Source organism: Schistocerca serialis, chromosome 4 (genome assembly GCF_023864345.2).
Source record: "Schistocerca serialis cubense isolate TAMUIC-IGC-003099 chromosome 4, iqSchSeri2.2, whole genome shotgun sequence".
Taxonomy (NCBI): Eukaryota; Metazoa; Arthropoda; class Insecta; order Orthoptera; family Acrididae; genus Schistocerca; species Schistocerca serialis.
In genome coordinates, this window is record NC_064641.1 from 791,108,864 (window position 1) to 791,128,531 (window position 19,668).

Consider the following 19,668-nt stretch of genomic DNA (forward strand, 5'->3'; position numbering starts at 1 on the left):
CTCCTGCACTTGCATGGGACCTGTGGTAGCAGTCGAAGGAACGCTGACAGCTGCAAACCACCTGCTTCCCTACATGCTTTTGTCTTCCCCAACGGCGATGTCTCCTTTCAGTAGTATAAATGTCCGTGTCTCGGAGCCAGAACCGTGCTACAGTGGTTTGAGAAACATTGTAGTGGACTCACGCCAATGTCTCAGGGTTCTAACTCACCTGAAGTAAATTCTGTGGAACCCACTTGGGTCGTTATCTGGCGCCATCAGCATGTACGAAAATCGGCGAATTACATGACATGTGGGTAGACATCTAATGCCACATACCTCCACAAACCTACTAACAAACTATCGGGTATCTGATACTCAGAATCAGTGATGTATTTTGTTCCAGAGACGGATGAACACGCAGTGAAGCAGGCGGTCATAATGTTTCAGCTCATCAGTGTAGAACATATCTTTATCAACTTGTTTAACTGATCCCACATGCTTATGACACAGTAGTATATACAGTGCAGCTATCGGCTGTGAATTTTGATTTGCTAGTAACTGACGACGGTTCGACGTAGAGGTCGTTAGAATAAAAATATCAGGGAACTACCCATTCTGGCAAAGCCTGAGATGATTAAGGTAAACCATGAGAAACCTAAACCACACTTGAAATTCACTGCTTGCGAACTTGAATCTAATGTGAGAACCATCAGCTTTTCTGTATTGATTACGAAAATGAACTACTTGTTTTATTACTCTTCGGCCAGTCCATGCTGAAACTGAACATCGCGGATGTCAACATCAACTTAAAAGGCTGTGCACTCTTGTTGAGACACGACATACCTTCTATGTGATTGCTGAATGTGATGCTGTGTAAAGCTTTAGCATTGAAGTCTTGTCGCGGAAACACTACTTCTTCTGTTAAGTTCCGTATTTGGCGGAGTGTAATATGAAGTGTAATGCGAGTGCCTGCAATGATTGAATTTTATGTGTATTAGTATTCTTTTGTTAGCACGTTGAAAAATGAAAGAAAAATATATTTGCTCGAAAGTGGAACGAAAAGAAGAAGGTAAAGCTTCCATCAGACCGGAAGCTGATTTAACCACCACAGTGCTTTCCTAAGTGTAGTCCTTCTGCATGTGATGTTCTCTTCCTGTCGTCCGACCTCTGAACTGCCTAACCCAGCAAGCTACGTGGGACCTGCAGTTCAGCGTGTATTCCGAATAGCAGACATACACCATATACATTTAAAAAAATCGTTATCTGCTTATCAGCTGACACTTTCTGAAATGTCTTGCTGCAAATGTGCACACAGTTTCTACGAAATTAGAGCGCAATCAAAACAAGCAACGTAGTTAAGGGCTACAGTCCATTAACAAAGCAAAATGTTACTGATCTTGTTAACTGTGGGTCTCTTACCGTATGTAAGGTGTTTCATACATGACACAATTTCTAAAATGCAAAAATTAAGTCAGAAATGCAACTGAATAAGAAATTCTTTTTTATTTTCATCTACATACGTTGCTGTTTAATTACGGAATATTATATCAGGCTAAAGAGTAATTCCGCTGTCTGGCCAGGCAGTTACTCGGTCTCAGTACACGTTGAATTTCTTCCGTAAATTGGAGAGCCGTTCGTGGTTTGATTACGTACATCTTTGCCTCCTGATAACCCCATAAAATGGAGTCACGTGGAATAAGGTCACAAAATCTGAGAGGTCATTCCAAGTCGCCACCAAGTGAGATCACGGACAGATAATTTTTCATGGAGTACGTCTACTGCCTCGCAGGATGTGTGACAGGTAGCCGCGTCCCGCTGAAAACGCATATTGGTTGTATCCACTTCATCCAAAGCTGGCCAGAAGTTGTTTCTGACCATTTCACGTCAACGCTCACCGTTAACTGTTGCTGCATTACCGTAGAATCTTCAAAACCAGAAGGGGCCGAACTCACCACTTGTCCGTAAGACACACCAGACTGTGTCTCGCAGTGGATGCATGTGGATCTCTTGGATCACCCTAGCGTTTTCTTGTCGGAAACTACGGCAGTTTTGTCGGTTAACGAACCCACACAGAGTAAAATATGCCTCGTTACTGAAGATTATTCTTTTTACAAAATTTGTGGATTTAAGATATTGCAGTAATTGAATTTTGTATGTGTGCATATGAAGATCGTTTTTCAAATGTATTTGGAAAGAGGCTGTCGAAATTCCCAATTGTCGAGAATGACCTTGAAGCGACTTGTGAAAGCTCACAGCCACACTACCCTGTACCAATGTAATGTTTTGTTCCGTACGGTTTCGCCCGGGCAATTTTATGGTTGCAACGGACCCTGTTACCTCGAATTTCTGTTGTTCCTGTAGGTACATTATTATATCCGAAGACCCCGCGAAGTCTACGAACAGTCTCCGCATAGGTCTCGCAGGTTCTATAATGGCTTTTCACAACCATAGCACGTTCCTCCCTTGTGAACCGCTCCATGGCAACTGAGATCCTGAAATACACATACAACGATTGATCAAGTAATCGCAATAACAATCGATGTTACAAACTTGAAAACAAAATTTCACCTCTCAGTTTAAATATTGGGTAATATATGAAAGACCCTTTACTTACACGCTTTCCATACTGATAGAAAGGATTAGCAACATGTAGGAAAAATGATTTTTTGGCTAACCTACAGAAGGGAATAGAACTGATAAATGACTTTATAATTAGTGACGGGTTGGACTATGAGTGCACAAGTTGCAACTGTTTCTTCGAATGTTTAGAGCCGTCAGTTCATACACCAAAGGCAAGGCATTGAACTTCTCCTCCTGTCGTTTATAAACAAATACCAGTACCGTATCATATGCTGATCTGAGTTACGCCATTTGGTGGGTCAGCAAGGACGGCGTTGGCGTCTTTATCCACTTAAATGGATCGGCTCTTTCCGATGCGCAGTACACAGGTTGGTTGATTAGCAAAAGACAACATTGGAAGAAACTTATGATGTTTTCATTCACACAGTTTCTCTTTTCTTCCGACCGTTATAACAGCAGATGAAAATTGAAGTAGATAGTTTGACCGTGTCAGATAGACAACCATAACGGTCGCAAAGCACATTGTGAAGTTCATCGAAACATAACTTAATCCATCAGAAGCCCTCCTCCACTTCTGTAAATGGTGTCAAACTATATTGCTTCTAACGAAAATTACTTTGAAAGAAAGACAGCTGAGCTGTTGGTGTCATCTATCCAATTTGACTTACGATAGTACGTAGGGATTTCATAAAGTAAGTTACACGAGTCATCTTACGCTGAGACCACTGCGCAACAGGAGTGGCGCGTTGTCAGTAGAGAATATACGTTCCTGGTTTGCTGCACACACGGTTCTGCTGCGGTACAAATGTCAAATGTGTGTGAATTCCTAAGGGACCAAACTGCTGAGGTCATCGGTCCCTAGACTTCACAGTACTTAAACCAACTGACGCTAAGAACAACACACACACCCATGCCCGAGGGAGGCCTCGAACCTCAGGCGGGAAGGGCAGCGCAATCCGTGACATGGCGCCCTAAACCGCGCGGCTACTCAGTGAGGCGCTGCGGTACAGACAACAGGTCCTTCACCATGTGCGAGTGAAATGGCGCAGCAACTGGAAGCGTTCTCCAAAGTCTGTCGGTCAGTACGATTCTTGTTGGCAAAGCTTGTGCATTGTACACAGATTCGTCGCAAAATTCTAATAGTATGTGGGCCAAAAGCAGAGTCGCGTCCAGCTGTAGTGAAGTGGTTCCTACAATTTGACCAAAGCCGCACAGATGTTGATGATGCTAATCTGTAAAGGAGACCATCGATGTCGACAGCAGACGACAACGCACGATCAGTCGATGTACTGATTCACAGAAACTGGCGGACATTGCTACGTTGCTCATCAGATGGGCGTCTCGGTAGGCAGTGTTCATTCCATCGTCCGAGATTCAGTGTCAGAAACTTGTGTTCACGCTGGGTTCTGCGATCACTGTCACCTGCACACAAAGGCGCTATATGTGTGGCTTCTTTGTAGTTTCTTGAGCGTTACTCCAGGGAAGGTCTACTTGACCGCACGCTTTCGTCAAAAATTGCGATTTAGCCAGTTCCCTACCCATTACTGCGGCCGTCGGCTCGTTAGCTTCGAGTTTAGATGTGAGTGCACCGGCAACGCATGTGTTGTTATTCCAGAGCTTTTATAATGTGAGTGACGTCGTTTTGAAAATCGCTCGAGGTCATTTTCACTGCACTACGTTGTTTGTGTAATTTTTTCTGCAATTACTTTCCTTAAATATTCTCGATTTTTCCATTTCACAGTTTTGAAATATGACAGAACCTAGTAATTCCACAGGTAAAGGATCTGATGCAAGTATCACGCAACGTGTGAACACTTCATACCGAAAAATTGAGGAAATTGTCACTAGATCGTTGGATCAGACGACAGTGACTGACACAACAGTCCTGAAGAAACTGAACCCATTGTGAGTGAGCATGACACTTTGTCAGACCAAAGTGCAACAGAAAATTAAACTTTCATACCGAAAATTAGAGAATATTTTGATGACGAAGTTCTCGATCACATCCTACTATGGACAAATGCTAAGATAGGTTGCATCAGGCAGAAGTACTCTGACAAAAGCAAAGCTGAACTTCAGAACCTGGATTTGGATGAACTTTTGGATTTTTTTAGGACTTCTGATATATTTTTCTGTCTTTAAATCCAACCACTAGAATGTAAATTATATATTTGCAACTGATGGTTCACGTCGGGAAATTTTCAAATGTGTCACGTCTAGGAACCATTTCCTAATGTTGTTAAACTGATTACAGTTTTATGACTTTCGAACAAGAAAAGAGATTCTCAAAGTTGACAAAATGGCAGCAGCCTCTTTCCTCTTTAGAAAAATTGTGGAAAATTCCCAAAAATATTTCAATTTAGGCACATGTGCTACTGTAGATGAGCAACTAGTTTCCCTCCGTGGTAAATGCACATTTGCGGTCTACATGCCAAAGAAGCCTAGTAAATACCGTTTAAAAATAATATCTTTGTGTGATGCAACGACCGGTTACTTTTATAATGGGTATATGTACACTGGGAAAGCCTCTGATAGCGATACTTTGGCGTACAATGATAAGAAACTGATGATACTAATGCAGTCTCTGTTCCGATTATGTAAACCAATCTATCGCAGTAATCTCAACATTACTGCTGACAATTGGTTCAGCTCAATAAAGGCTGTAGAAGAGTTAAGGAAAAGAGGATTGACTTTTGTTGGAACTCTAAAAAAGAATAAAAGAAAGATTCCACAAGTCTTTCAACCAAATAAGCATAGACTAGTTGGTTCGTCTTTGTACGTTTTTACACAAGGCACCACTCTGTTGTCGCATGTGCCAAAGACAAACAAAGCGGTTCTTCTTGTCTCTCCCATGTGTCATATCCCCGCTGAGTATTGACTTCTCAGAAACCAGAAATATACTACAACGCCACTAAAGGATATGTCGATGAACTGGACAAAATGTGCTCCATATACTCCTGCAGTCGAAGAACTCGACGTTGGCTGATGTGTTTATTCTACCGTTTGGATATCAGCACACTAAATGTTCTTCAGAAGAGTGGATCAGATGAAGCTCCTGTCGAAAGCAGTGTCTTCCTGAAAGAGCTGGCACGTAGTCTTTTGCTGAAAGGCGAGCTCAGAACCCACGACTTCCGCAGGAGTTACGACTAATGACCCACCGGATTTTAGGCCCCGATGCTCCAACAGAAGAAACAGTGGAAACAGAATTAGGTCCTAGGAATAGCAAAACTTACAAAATCTGCTCAGCCAGCAAGAAAAGGAAGACTTCGGACGTTTGCTACATCTTCAAGAGACCAATATGCATACAGTGCTGTTCCCAGATATGCAAGCACTGTCGTGAAAAATTGTGATTTGGAGGGCTCTTATTTTCATGAGGTATTTTTTCAGGTTAAAAACACTACATTCTTTGTTCCATTAGTTCTTCAAGAAGAAATACAAAATCTGTCGAAGCATTAATTTCGTTATTAGTTTTTGAATAACATATAAATGTATTTGTTTAAGAGATGGGCAGTAAACATATCTGAATGCCAGTTTATCAATAATTATTTAATGTTAATGTTTCGTATTTTCATGTTTATTTACATTGTATTAAAGACTCTGACACATGCAAAACTGAGAATTTCAAAGGGATTCAAATTCATAACATTACACCCGCCTGGAACTAAGAGGTCAGATTGACCGCACCACGGTGTTAGTGTCCCATGTTTGCCACTACATTAGTTAAAGGTTAATATGAGTCTCAAAGACTCCCACTTCCGTTCATCCATGAGTACCATGGAGCGCACTGTTTGACCCCGCTATCCTTGGCTTACGGAACTGATTGGATGCCGATTCATGCTGATACTTAGTCAACAGAATACGGAAATACGGAATATCGGACCGGATGTTTTACTGATTTCAGAACTTCCTGGCAGATACAACTCGGCAAGTCCTCTTTAATGGCCGAAATCGTCAGTAACGTAACTCTGACAATATCTCACGCGAGTGTTACAGGGTCTTAACTGTTCGTAAATGAAATGCAGGATGGCATCTAAAGCTCAGTTGTGCTGTTCGTGACAGATGCTGTAGTACACAGAAAAGTTGCAACGACAGAGATCAATAGTGAAATGCAGGACAACGCGCAGGGGATCGACGGTTGGTGTAGATATTGGACGCTGACCCTGAATACGAACAAATGTAACGCATTGCTGATAAATCACTGCAAACAGAAACAGATGTAAAATATATAGAAGCGACCAGGATGAACCGTTTCAGCACTTATCGATTTTGCACATGGTTACACTCTTTGACGATTACGTAGCAACGGCTTCACAGGTAGCGCACCAGAGGGCGTGCACTACGGGTTCTGAGCCTTTTACAGGCGAACCGGGCTCTCATGGTGGAGTCTCGATTTGGCGATCAAGAAAGAGGTTTCCGGCTGACAACGACAGCGCCATCTCGACTCCCAGCTGAGTGCAAGATGTCGGTGCCGGGGCTTATGCGGGCGTGCGGACAGGAAGCGAAATGGGGAGTCGTACTTCGGGAGAAAGAATCTCCGGGTCCCGGGGTACGACGAAAGGAAGATTGGTGTACTATGTGCCACTTGGGACAGCCCCTGTTCAACCAAAAAGAACACTGCCTGTTGTGTACTTCTCCCGCGGAGCTGACTTTAGTTCAAATGGTTCAAATGGCTCTGAGCACTATGGGACTTAACATCTGAGGTCATCAGTCCCCTAGAACTTAGAACTACTTAAACCTAACTAACCTAAGGACATCACACACATCCATGCCCGAGGCAGGATTCGAACCTGCGACCGTAGCAGTCGCGCGGTTCCGGACTGCGCGCCTAGAACCGCGAGACCACCGCGGCCGGCTTAGGTGGCATAGCTGTTCCGATCTTGCTCAGTGAACGCGTATCATTTTAAGATTTTTATTATTTGGAATTTTTTTGTACCTCGTCTTTGTTATGCTGTATGTTCTGTATATTACTAAACTTCCGTGTTTAACGCTGTTTCTTCCATTACATGTATTCGCAAATGTGAATAAGGACTGTCATCAGCTGTAGAATGGAATGACGACAATGAAAATTTCTGCTGGGCCGGGAGTCGAACCTGGATTTCAGGCTTATCGGCTTACCATTTGGCTATCCGTGCATGACTCAGGGCCAGACCCAAAGTTCCATATGTCGTCAACCATGCGTCTGTTTCTTGCAAGTTCTGAATCTATCTGTATTACAGTTCAACCAAGTTTACCAGGAATTGTTATTCGTGGTTTGTTATTGAAAAGGTACTAGCTATTGCAGTCTCATACAAATTCTATTGTTTGATTTGATTTCATTCTTACTTATGCGGTGTTGATAATTTATGAATATCATGAAAGGTAATTTTGAATATATTTTTGGGAGCATGCCGTGCAGTGTGTAATTTGGGGAACTTTGAAGAACTGCCCACTTTGTGAATTAGTTATTGTTTATTTGTTAAATGTAGTTGATTTATGTGTTTTAGAATCAGTAGGAACAGCGGTGTTTGGGCGGATCCTACAGAACGGCGAGTGTCCAGTGCTCTGAACTGCTACAGAATTTGTGTCCAGCCCACATTCGGTTGACTGTAAAAGATAGCTAACTGGGCATCTGCTGTCATTTATAATTGTATTCTAATCTTTTGGCCATTTCTGTATTTCGTTATTTTTCATGATCGCAGTGCTGGTTTATTTTAATAAAACTGTTGTTGTGCGAATGATGCTTATTTGACGGCCTTTCCCTACCGCTCCCCAAGCACCTTGCTCACAGGCCATTTCACTAGAACGTGGAACAAATCCGTGACACTGGTTGTGGGGTGAGGAGATGCTGGCCTGTACATACACTCCTGGAAATTGAAATAAGAACACCGTGAATTCATTGTCCCAGGAAGGGGAAACTTTATTGACACATTCCTGGGGTCAGATACATCACATGATCACACTGACAGAACCACAGGCACATAGACACAGGCAACAGAGCATGCACAATGTCGCCACTAGTACAGTGTATATCCACCTTTCGCAGCAATGCAGGCTGCTATTCTCCCATGGAGACGATCGTAGAGATGCTGGATGTAGTCCTGTGGAACGGCTTGCCATGCCATTTCCACCTGGTGCCTCAGTTGGACCAGCGTTCGTGCTGGACGTGCAGACCGCGTGAGACGACGCTTCATCCAGTCCCAAACATGCTCAATGGGGGACAGATCCGGAGATCTTGCTGGCCAGGGTAGTTGACTTACACCTTCTAGAGCACGCTGGGTGGCACGGGATACATGCGGACGTGCATTGTCCTGTTGGAACAGCAAGTTCCCTTGCCGGTCTAGGAATGGTAGAACGATGGGTTCGATGACGGTTTGGATGTACCGTGCACTATTCAGTGTCCCCTCGACGATCACCAGTGGTGTACGGCCAGTGTAGGAGATCGCTCCCCACACCATGATGCCGGGTGTTGGCCCTGTGTGCCTCGGTCGTATGCAGTCCTGATTGTGGCGCTCACCTGCACGGCGCCAAACACGCATACGACCATCATTGGCACCAAGGCAGAAGCGACTCTCATCGCTGAAGACGACACGTCTCCATTCGTCCCTCCATTCACGCCTGTCGCGACACCACTGGAGGCGGGCTGCACGATGTTGGGGCGTGTGCGGAAGACGGCCTAACGGTGTGCGGGACCGTAGCTCAGCTTCATGGAGACGGTTGCGAATGGTCCTCGCCGATACCCCAGGAGCAACAGTGTCCCTAATTTGCTGGGAAGTGGCGGTGCGGTCGCCTACGGCACTGCGTAGGATTTTACGGTCTTGGCGTGCATCCGTGCGTCGCTGCGGTCCGGTCCCAGGTCGACGGGCACGTGCACCTTCCACCGACCACTGGCGACAACATCGATGTACTGTGGAGACCTCACGCCCCACGTATTGAGCAATTCGGCGGTACGTCCACCCGGCCTCCCGCATGCCTACTATACGCCCTCGCTCAAAGTCCGTCAACTGCACATACGGTTCACGTCCACGCTGTCGCGGCATGCTACCAGTGTTAAAGACTGCGATGGAGCTCCGTATGCCACGGCAAACTGGCTGACACTGACGGCGGCGGTGCACAAATGCTGCGCAGCTAGCGCCATTCGACGGCCAACACCGCGGTTCCTGGTGTGTCCGCTGTGCCGTGCGTGTGATCATTGCTTGTACAGCCCTCTCGCAGTGTCCGGAGCAAGTATGGTGGGTCTGACACACCGGTGTCAATGTGTTCTTTTTTCCATTTCCAGGAGTGTATATTGAGAAAACGCAACCCATCCAGGGAAGAAGTGCCTCACTTGACGCTCTTTCGACAAATTCTCGAGTATTGCTTGTCAGTATGGAACTCTTGAATGAAGAGCACCGTGCCTCGTCGAGAAATAGTTTTGGCTCTGAGCACTATGCGACTTAACTTCTGAGGTCATCAGTCGCCTAGAACTTAGAACTAATTAAACCTAACTAACCTAAGGACATCACACACATCCATGCCCGAGGCAGGATTCGAACCTGCAACGTAGCGGTCGCCCGGTTCCAGACTGTAGCGCCTAGAACCGCTCGGCCACACTGGCCGGCCGAGGAATAGTTTTAATAGATACGAGGGAGATATGGAGATGCTCATCGAAGTCTCATGGTATACGCTGCTAGGGAGGTGTAGTACTTCGCAGAGAACGTTACTGTTAAAATTTCTCCTATTTGTTATTCGTTGGACTGTGTAGACTCGCCTCCTCTGTTTTGCCACATTCGTACTCTCTCATAAAAGTAGGATGCAGAGTGGTTGAGTACCTCACCAATAAGTGTCAAGCATACGACGTACACTGGACTCGCATTCGGGAGGACGACGGTTCAATCCCGCGTCCGGCCATCCTGATTTAGGTTTTCCAAGATTTCCCTAAATCACTCCAGGCAAATGCCGGGATGGTTCCTCTGAAAGGGCACGGCCGACGTCCTTCCCATCCTTCCCTAATCCGATGAGACTGATGACCACGCTGTCTGGTCTCCTTCCCCAAAATAACCAAACATACGACGTAGCTTTTTATCGGGGAACATATGTTTTCAGCTCATTGTTTACGAGATGCAGATGAAAAGCCTGTCAGAGATGTGACGATAATTAGAACAACTGGTAAATTATAATTCAATAAATCCACATTCAACAGACGTTCAGGCAGCTTACCTTGAGGATCAGTACATTCTTGATACTTTTGCAGCGATGATCGGCGAACTCTGTTGAACATGGTAACCTTCTGTTTCGTATCGTGAAACGTGTCATTGATTCGGGTAATCAGGTCGGCGCTGTTAACAAATGGAATAATGTAGGCCATACTCTCAACATAGTCTCAAAGGTAAATTGATCGTTTTTGCTTTAGTTTATTCGCGGCAATAGAATCAAATTACAACCTAACTACAAAAAGGAAGTACAAGTTGTAGTATTGGAACAGTTATATACTTTTTGCACTTAATACACTAGTTAGTCTAGTTTATCCTAGAAGGGGGCTACGACCGTTGCACTGAAAAGACCTCGTGGCTGCATTTGATATGAGGATCAATGTTGGAAGAGTCTTCTACATGTATTGGCCTGTCTGAATTTCATCACAGTTGTACATCTCAGACGATAATGGGTATCACCATTTCAAGCAATTTGCTTGCGATCTTGTTGTTCCTGTGCTGAACTGTTAAGGAATTTTCAGACTTCCCAGATTTAGTTGTGGTCAGAGGCTAGTTCTTTTTCATTCAGTGCTATTTTCAAGTTAGCGACATCTCAAATTAAAGCTGACTTTTGTGTTGGTAGTCTTCGAGTTCTGTGAAGAAACGTGGACATTACATGAGATGAATGCACTGCGTATGCAACTGGTACTTGCCGGCCTTCCTCAAAGTCGTCAAAGTCGACAGATAGGTTCATTCAGTAACACTGAAAGGTGTTGATGGATGCTAGGGATACTGTTTTCAGCCGTCCTGAAAGTGTGGTATTCCAAAATTGAAAAAGGAAGCTGCCAGGTAGATATAAATAACAATTATTTTTAAGAAAGTAAAGAAATTGGTTTCTCGACGCAACATGCCACAAAACAAACACTGAAAGTGATAAAGTGTTTCCTACCTTCTTACCACAGAGTGGTATCCATGCTATGGGCTGTTATCAGGTTTCACCGTCTGCCTTCTGTCACAGCATTACAGAACATACACCATTTACAGTCCCCTAAACTCAATAGATATTATTAACACAAAAATTTCACACTTCAGCAAGAAAAGGTACCACTGGGCGCGAAGGAAAGAGAAGTGTCTCGAGTTAGGCGAATGAACCTCCGCCTCGGTGTCTCCCAGCCAGTCATGCCACACGATAATCAGTCAATCCCCTGACAGTCTGCAAAACTTCCGCCGGGTATCGCCTTATGCCTGGTAGGCCTGATCGGGTTCTCCAGCCCACCAATCTCCACTCCTTCCAACCTATGTACATGTAAAGCAAATGTGGCCAAACTCAATGAAATAATATCTGCGGCAATGTAGAGAGTTAATAAATTAATAAAAGATGGTGCTGATCACACATGGTACACAAAACAGGTCAGAACACTAACGCGGAAGCAACGAAAAGGGCATGCCAAATTTAAAAGAGCTTAAAATCTCGAAGTCTCTTGATGTTTACTGAAGTTCGAAATTTAGCACGGACTTCTGTGCTACATGTTTTTAACAGCTTCCAGAACGAAAGTCTGTCTCTAAATCTGGCAGAAAATCCAAAGAGATTCTGGTCGTATGTAAAGTGCGTCAGCGACAACATACAATCAATACCTTCAGTTGCGCAATACTAATGGTAATATTACCGGAGACAGCGACACTAAAGCAGAGTTACTAAACACAGTGTTCCGAAATACCTTCACCAAAGAAGACAAAGAAAATATTCAAATTAAGCTGCCAACATGAGTAACTTAGAAGTACGAGGGGCGTTCAGTAAGTAGCAGTCACATTTTTTCTTGTCTTTTCTGAAAATAAATTGGTATATTCAGGGTTCCAATACACCATGTTATTCCCCACTCTTATGGCTACAAAATCCTATTTTTCAACATGATCTCCCTTCAGTGCGACGAACTTACGTCACCTTAGTGGGGGGAGGGGGTGGGGCGATGGGTGGATGCCTATATGGTACCACTATACTAGTCGACGTCGGAGTCTATGTCTTGCTGCATCAATAACCTCCCTATCATCCAAGCATTGCTTTCCACAAGCCAGACAGATGGAAATCGAAAGCTGCGAATTCCAGGCTCTAGAGTGGACATGGAAGAACAATTTAATGAAGTTTTGTGAGCTCCTCTTGAGTTTGAGTTGCCATGGAGAACGAGAAGTTCGTTTGCATTTTTGTGGCGGCGAACACTTTGAAGTCGTTACTTCAATCTCTGAGGGTAGCACACCATACACTACTGACCATTAAAATTGCTACACCATGAAGATGACGTGCTACAGACGCGAAATTTAACAGACAGGAAGAAGATACTGTGATATCCAAATGATTAGCTTTTCAGAGCTTTCACACAAGGTTTGCGCCGGCGGCGACACCTACAACGTGCTGATATGAGGCAAGGTTCCAACCAGTTTCTCATACACAAACAGCAGTTGACCGGCGTTGCCTCGTGAAACGTTGTGATGCATCATGTAAGGAGGAGAAATGGGTACCATCACGTCGGATGTAGCCTATCGCGATTGCGGTTTATCGCATCGCGACATTGCTGCTCGGCTTGGTCGAGATCCGATGACTGTTAGCAGAATATGGAATCGGTGGGTTCAGGAGGACAACACGGAACGCCGTGCAGGATCCCAACGGCCTCGTATCACTAGCAGTCAAGATGACAGGCATCTTATCCGCATGGCTGTAACGGATCGTGCAGCCACGTCTCGATCGCGGAGTCAACAGATGGGGACGTTTGCAAGACAATAACTATCTGCACGAACAGTTCGACGACGTTTGCAGCAGCATGGACTATCAACTCGGAGACCGTGGCTGCGGTTACCCTTGACGCTGCGTCACAGACAGGAGCGCCTGCGATGGTGCACCCAACGTCGAACTTGGGTGCACGAATGACAAAACGTCATTTTTTCGGATGAATCCAGGTTTTGTTTACAGCATCACGATGGTCGCATCCGTGTTTGGCGACATCGCGGTGAACGCAGATTGGAAGCGTGTATTCGGCATCGCCATACTGGCGTATCACCCGGCGTGATGTATGGGGTGCCATTGGTTACACGTCTCGGTCACCTCTTGTTCGCATTGACGGCACTTTGAACAGTGCACGTTACATTTCAGATGTGTTACGTCCCGTGACTCTACCCTTCATTCGATCCCTGCGAAACCCTACTTTTCAGCAGGACAATGCACGACCGCATGTTGCAGGTCCTGTACGGGCCTTTCTGGATACAGAAAATGTTCGACTGCTGCCCTGGACAGCACATTCTCGACATCTCTGACCAATTGAAAACGTCTGGTCAATGGTGGCCGAGCAACTGGCTCGTTACAATACGCCAGGCACTACTCTTGATGAACTGTGGTATCGTGTTGAAGCTGCATGGGCAGCTGTACCTGTACACGCCATCCAAGCTCTGTTTACTCAATGCCCAGGCGTATCAAGGCCGTTGTAATGGCCAGAGGTGATTGTTCTGGGTACTGATTTCTCAAGATCTATGCACCCAAATTGCTTGAATATGTAATCACATTTTAGTTCTAGTATAATATATTTGTCCAGTCAATACTCGTTTATCGTCTGCATTTGTTCTTGGTGTAGCAGTTTTAATGGCCAGTAGTGTACTTCAGAGTTGACCATTGTGCTGTGAGGGAGGACATCATACAGAATAATCCCTCCAGTGTTCCAGAAGATCGTGGACATGATCTTACCGGCCGAGGGTGCATCTTTAAAGTTTTTCTTCGAATGAGATGAGGTGTGGCGCTGCTCCGTGGATTGCTGTTTTCTTTCCGGTTCGAAGTGATGAACCCATGTTTCATAGACTATGGACTATGTCCGACAAAAAAACTGCCGCGAACAACCTCCTCACGAGCGACCAATTCCGCACAGGCGGTCCTCCGTCGCTCTTCATGATTTTCTATTAGGCTGCGAGGAACCCATCGGGTACACGCCTTTGAGTACGCCAAATGGTGAAAGAATGTGTCAGCACTACTAGCAGAGACGTTTAGTTGCGCAGGGAGGTGTTGGACCTTGAACTGCTTATCACCCCGCATGAGGGTGTCCGCACACTCGAACATTGCAGGGGCCACAGCTGTTTGCGGCCGGTCGGCACGCGGGAGTTCGGACAGGCTTACGCCACCTTGTCGCGCTGATGACACACGCCTCGCCCAACGATTCATTGTGGTTTTATTCACTGCAAGTTCGCAGTAGACATTCCGCAAGCGCCTATGAATAACTGCGATGCTCTGGTTTTCTGCCAAAACAAAATCAGTGACACGTCTATGCTTGGGACGCACCTCCGTTACAGACGCCGTTTTGAAGGCTGTGTGCCGGCCGGTGTGGCCGAGCGGTTCTAGGCGCTTCAGTCTGGAACCTCGCCACCGCCACGGTCGGAGGTTCGAATCCTGCCTCAGGCATGGATCTGTATGATGTCCTGAGGTTAGTTAGGTTTAAGTAGTTCTAAGTTCTAGGGGACTGATGACCTCAGATATTAAGTCCCATAGTGCTCAGAGACATTTGAACCATTTTTTTAAGGCTATGTATAGCGCCGACACGTATCGGAAGTTCATGGAACTATAGTGGCTGCAGCGGGTATATTGTGCAATGTTGCACAACGAGCTCAGCATTTTTTCAACAGAAACCTGGTGAAAGAGAAAAAAGTTGCATTAATTATTGGCATCCTCACTGGACCGAAATAGTTTAAATCACTTAATAAAGGCATGTCTTTCGGGCCACATAGTATACCAGTTAGTTTTCTTTCAGAGCATGCTGATACAATAAACCTACACATAGCAATCGTATACAACCACTCACTCTATTAAAAATCCTTACCTAAGGATTGAAAAGTTGCACAGCTTACAACAGTACTCAAGAAAGGAAATAGGAGTATTCTGATAAACTACAGACCATTGTCACTGACCTTGATTTGCAGTAGGATTGTGGAACATACACTCCTGGAAATGGAAAAAAGAACACATTGACACCGGTATGTCAGACCCACCATACTTGCTCCGGACACTGCGAGAGGGCTGTACAAGCAATGATCACACGCACGGCACAGCGGACACACCAGGAACCGCGGTGTTGGCCGTCGAATGGCGCTAGCTGCGCAGCATTTGTGCACCGCCGCCGTCAGTGTCAGCCAGTTTGCCGTGGCATACGGAGCTCCATCGCAGTCTTTAACACTGGTAGCATGCCGCGACAGCGTGAACGTGAACCGTATGTGCAGTTGACGGACTTTGAGCGAGGGCGTATAGTGGGCATGCGGGAGGCCGGGTGGACGTACCGCCGAATTGCTCAACATGTGGGGCGTGAGGTCTCCACAGTACATCGATGTTGTCGCCAGTGGTCGGCGGAAGGTGCACGTGCCCGTCGACCTGGGACCGGACCGCAGCAACGCACGGATGCACGCCAAGACCGTAGGATCCTACGCAGTGCCGTAGGGGACCGCACCGCCACTTTCCAGCAAATTGGGGCTACTGTTGCTCCTGGGGTATCGGCGAGGACCATTCGCAACCGTCTCCATGAAGCTGGGCTACGGTCCCGCACACCGTTAGGCCGTCTTCCGCTCACGCCCCAACATCGTGCAGCCCGCCTCCAGTGGTGTCGCGACAGGCGTGAATGGAGGGACGAATGGAGACGTGTCGTCTTCAGCGATGAGAGTCGCTTCTGCCTTGGTGCCAATGATGGTCGTATGCGTGTTTGGCGCCGTGCAGGTGAGCGCCACAATCAGGACTGCATACGACCGAGGCACACAGGGCCAACACCCCCCATCATGGTGTGGGGAGCGATCTCCTACACTGGCCGTACACCACTGGTGATCGTCGAGGGGACACTGAATAGTGCACGGTACATCCAAACCGTCATCGAACCCATCGTTCTACCATTCCTAGACCGGCAAGGGAACTTGCTGTTCCAACAGGACAATGCACGTCCGCATGTATCCCGTGCCACCCAACGTGCTCTAGAAGGTGTAAGTCAACTACCCTGGCCAGCAAGGTCTCCGGATCTGTCCCCCATTGAGCATGTTTGGGACTGGATGAAGCGTCGTCTCACGCGGTCTGCACGTCCAGCACGAACGCTGGTCCAACTGAGGCGCCAGGTGGAAATGGCATGGCAAGCCGTTCCACAGGACTACATCCAGCATCTCTACGATCGTCTCCATGGGAGAATAGCAGCCTGCATTGCTGCGAAAGGTGGATATACACTGTACTAGTGCCGACATTGTGCATGGTCTGTTGCCTGTGTCTATGTGCCTGTGGTTCTGTCAGTGTGATCATGTTATGTATCTGACCCCAGGAATGTGTCAATAAAGTTTCCCCTTCCTGGGACAATGAATCCACGGTGTTCTTATTTCAATTTCCAGGAGTGTATTATGAATTACCTCTATCAAAGTGATCTATTGACGCATAGTCAGCGAGGATTAAGAAAATATCGTTCTTGCGAAACACGCCATGCTGTTTATTCTCAGTAAGTAATGAATGCTATCGACAGTGGATCTTAAATTGATTCCGTATTTCTAGGTTTCCAGAAAGCTTTCGACACCGGTCCTCACTCCTAGTAACATTGTGCGATTATGGAGTATCGGTGTTCCGCGAATGGATTCGTGATTTCCTGTGAGAGACGTCCCAGTATGCAGTAATCGACAGAAAGTCATCGAGTAAAACGGAAATGATACCTGGCGTTCCCTAAGGTAGTGTTATAGGCCCTCTGCCGTTCCTCATCCATACAACCGATTTAGGAGACAACTGCAGCAACTCCCTTACATTGTTTCAAGATGATGTTGTCATTGACCGTCTAGTAAAGTCATCAGAAAACCTAGAAGAATTGCAAAATGGCTTAGACACGATATCTGTATGGTTTGAAATGTAATAATTGACCCTGAAAAGTGTGAGGTCATCCACATGAAGACTTAAAAAAAAAAAAAAATGCTCTCAATTCAACTACAAACCTAGGCATTACAATTACGAACAACTTAAATTGGAACGATCACACAAGTGATGTAGTGGGGAAGGCAAACCACAGACTGCGTTTATTGAGAGAACACTTAGAAGATGCAACATGTCTACTAAAGAGACTTCCTACACTACACTTATGTCCGTCCTCTGCTAGGGTACTGCTGTGCGGTATGGGATCCTTACGAGGTGGGATAGACGGAGGCATTCGGAAAAGTTCAAAGAAAAGTGGCTCGTTTTGTATTAGCGCGAAGTAGGTGAGAGAGTGTGACGGAAATGACAAGTGATCTGGGAGGGTAATCATTAAAAAAATGCGTATTTCGTTGCGGCGAGATTGTTTCACGAAATTTCAGTCACCGACTTTCTCCTCTGAATGGGAAAATATTTTCTGTCGTCATCCTACATAAGGAGAAATAATCACAGTAATGAAATCAGCGAAATCGGAGTTCGTATGGAAAGATTTATGTGTTCATTTTCCCCATGTGCTGTTAGATAGTGAAACGCTTAAAAATTTGCCTGAAGTTGATTCGAAGAATCCTCTGCCAGGCGCTTGAGTGTGAATTGCAGAGTAGTCATACAAATGTAGATGAATGCTTAGTTTCTTGATATCTACTAATTATGTGCTGCGTCTTCTCCATTGCACCATTGTAGCTCTGATTCACTGGTGAGATGAGTTGAAAGTCTGTTTACAGTCTCTCCACCCACTACAATAAGGCTGCAATGTTATTATTGCCTTCATCTTTCACACCTACAAGAGCCGGCAACTTCCTTGCCATACATTTATGGTTTAGTACCCCAGCCTACAGCGGGTATCGATACTGAATCAGAGACGTTGCACCTCGCTCCGTGGTGTGTGAAGAATCTGTCGGTATTGTTACGCACACAAGGACCCTACTGTTGTTCTGAACTCTCTGGTTGTCGCTGCGGAGATCTAATCAATGTACACCTTACGGCAACTCTTGACCTACGATAAACGCTTTCGTAGGAGCGACGGGGCATATTGTTACTTTGTGGTTTTGTAGAAAAGATTTGCGTGTATTCTTGGTTTTCAGATGGTGTACTGAAATTTCCATTGAAACCAAACTCTCAATGTCTGTGTTTTATCGTGTGTTAATATGGTGGTAAAGAGCTGTCGCAGATTTCTTGTTGCGTGCTATTGAGTGCGTTGAAAGTCGCCATGTTTATTTGTAGATTTATACCCAATCTCCCAACGCCTCTCCAACTCCACTGATATTTTCTGTGGTAATTAGTATGACAAGAAACAGTAATATTTACGGTCGGGACACACCTAACTATTTACCAGAGATTTATTTCTTCCATGAGTACGTTTCCAATTGGTGAGAGATCTGGAGAATGTGCTGGCCAGGGCAGCAGTCGAACATTTTCTGTATCCAGAAAGGCCCGTACAGGACCTACAACGTGCTGTCGTGCATTATCCTGCTGAAATGTATGGTTTCGCAGGGATCGAATGAAGGGTAGAGCCACGGGTCGTAACACATCTGAAATGTAACGTCCACTGTTGAAAGCGCCGTCAATCAGATCAAGAGGTGACCGAGACGTGTAACCAATGGCATCTCATACCATCATGCCCGGTGATACGCCAGTATGGCGATGACGAATACACGCTTCCAATGTGCATTCACTGTGATGTCGCCAAACACGGATGCGACCATCATGGTGCTATAAACAGAACCTGGATTCATCCGAAAAAATGACGTTTTGCCATTCGTGCAACCAGGTTCGTCGTTGAGTACACCATCGCAGGCCTTCTTGTCTGTGATGCTGCATCAAGGGTAACCGCAACCACGGTCTCCTGATGGCCCATGTTGCTGCAAATGTCGTCGAACTGTTCGTGCAGATGGTTGTTGTCTTGCAAACGTCCCCATCTCTTGACTCAGGGATCGAGACCTGGCTGCAAGATCCGTTACAGCTATGCGGATAAGATGCCTGTCATCTCGACTGCTAGTGATACGAGGCCGTTGGAATCCAGCA